Source organism: Microtus ochrogaster, linkage group LG9 (assembly GCF_000317375.1).
Source record: "Microtus ochrogaster isolate Prairie Vole_2 linkage group LG9, MicOch1.0, whole genome shotgun sequence".
Taxonomy (NCBI): Eukaryota; Metazoa; Chordata; class Mammalia; order Rodentia; family Cricetidae; genus Microtus; species Microtus ochrogaster.
In genome coordinates, this window is record NC_022034.1 from 27800998 (window position 1) to 27803486 (window position 2489).

Genomic DNA, 2489 nt, shown 5'->3' on the forward strand with positions numbered 1-2489 from the left:
CACTCGGGAGGCAGAGGCAGGAGCCCTGAGTTCAAAGCCAGCCTGGTCTATAAGAGCTAGTTCCAAGACAGCTAAGGCTACACAGAGAAACCCTGTTTTCAAAAACCAAAAGAAAAAAGAAAGATAAAGGTTTTATATCTTTTGGATGGTCTGTGCTATTCTTGGGCTTTTGCCTTTTCCTAAAAATATATACATTTTAAAATTAGCTTGTTACTTTCAATAAAAATCTGGGCTCTCTGTTGGAACTGGGTACCTTTCTCAGGACCCGCCCCTTCAGTCCTGGCTGCCTGGGTGTTTTTCCCATGTTACCAAACAGCAGCACTCCTACGCTTTGACAGTTGTTCTTTTTTTGTTTTCTTCTTACAGTGGTGGAGACCAAGTGGAGGGAGGGTCTTGTGTGTGCTGGGGTCTTGTGTGTGCTGGCAGAAGTGCCTACAACTGAGATACAGCCCAGCCCCTTTATAGCTGTTCTTAAGAGGGGATCATCTGCACCTGATTGCCCATCCATCAGAGGCAAAAAGTCCTTGCAAGCTTTCCTATCATTATTCTATAAAAGAATGACTTCACCCTGAAGACCACATAACAAAGTTTAAATATACATATGCACATATATGTGTGTATATATTAGGCAGTATCTTGCTATGTTAGCCCACACGAGCCTCAGACTTTCTGCAGTCCTCTGCCTCTGCTTCTTAAGTGCTGGTATGTGTGATCTTAAAATCTCCTACTTTGTGAGTAGCCAGATATGCACGCACACCCTTGTAACCCCAGCAGTCAAGAACGCAAGACCAGCTTGGGCTACATATCAGGCCAGCCAGGAATACATAAAAAGACACTGTTTCAAAAATTATATATTTATTATAATTTTTATATAATAAATAATAATATTTATTATAATAAAAATATATTTATTATTTTTCTATAGCTGTGAGAAGGTGTGTGTGTGTGCGTGTGTGTGTGTGTGTGTGTGTGTGTGTGTGTGTGTGTACTAATAATACAATTGGTTCCAGGAGTGGGGTTATCATTGAGGAACCTGACCACGGTATTTTGAGAGGAATGTGGAAGACTTTGGAACTTTGGACTGGAAAGTGGCTGAAAGCTACCAGCAGCACTTGCTTCCAGGGCCATGCTAGGAGGATGCTGGCTGACAGTAGTGTTGGGAGCAGAGAGGAGCGCAGAGGCCTAGCTCAAGGGGTTTCTGAGAAAGCAAGGACTCTAACAACAACTTGCTGCCTTTTTACCCCCATCTAAGAGTCTGAGACTGAATTAGAAGCAGGGGACAGATTTCTTTGGTGGAGGAAATTTTAAGACACCAAATGCTGGTGGCTGCTCCTTATAACGCTTGCCATAAAAAAGAGCAAGCGGAGCAGAAGGCAGCACAATGTACAGATTGGAGAGAGGAAGGAGCACTAGGAAGCTTACATCTTGTGCTGGAAGAGAAGCTGTAATTGTCAGTGAGATTAGCGCCATTAGCGGGAGGCCTGCTCTACACTGGAAGCTCCCCAGTGAAGCTCCCCTCAGAGCCCCACCCAGGTAAGCCTCCAGCCTGGGAAAGGAAGAGGCTTAAAGGGCTTTCTGTCCTAGAAAGAAACTGAACAGAAACTGCTGCTACTGTCATTCAAGAGAGCGAGGGTTCATCCCAATTTGCCGGAGGGACCTTGGCAATGTTCACACGTGGTGTTGGGTTTAGAGTCGTGAGAGACGGAAGAGTGAAGGGGCCGTGGATTCTTGTTCTGTGGTTTCTGAGAGCCACTGAGACCAGGTAGCAAGTGGCGGGGGAATCCCTGAGTGACAGCCCAAAAAGGGGAAGCAGCTGTAAGTGGCCCTTGTGTGAAGTGTGAAAATGGAACCTGGGTGACAGTGGGGACCCTAAGATTTTGGAGAAGACAGAGTTGTGATATACCTGCCGAAAAGAGCTGCAAACAGGGAATGTAACCAGCCCAAGAAAAAAAATGTATGTCAGAGGTAGTAAAGCTGGGGTTATGGAGCCCACTGAGTTCTTTGACGCCAGACATAGAACTACAGGGTTTGACGTTTGCCCTGCTGGGTTTTAGTTTTACTTTGATCTAGTGTTTTTTTATTTTGCTCTCATTCACTCATTTTGGGAAAGTGATGTATACTCTGTACCATTATATGTCAGAGGTACATAATTTGTTTTTTGATTTCATGGGGGTTACAGTAAAGAAATTGCCTTGTGTCTCAGAAGAAACTTTGGACAGTGTTGAGACTGTTAAAGACACAAGGACTTTTGAAGTTGGACTAAGTGTATTTTGCATTCTGTTATGGTCATGAAAAAAGGAGGCCAGGGAATGGGATGAGACCGTTTCCCACAGGCCCAGGCATCTGAACACTTGGTCCACAGGTGGACTTCAGTCTGCCCTGCGTCCTGTACCCCAGTCTCCTGGACACAGCTCTGCAGATCGCAGCATGGCCCTGTCCACTCATGCTTTTGCTCCTGCCTCCCTGCTGTCTTGGCAGGACTGGGAGCG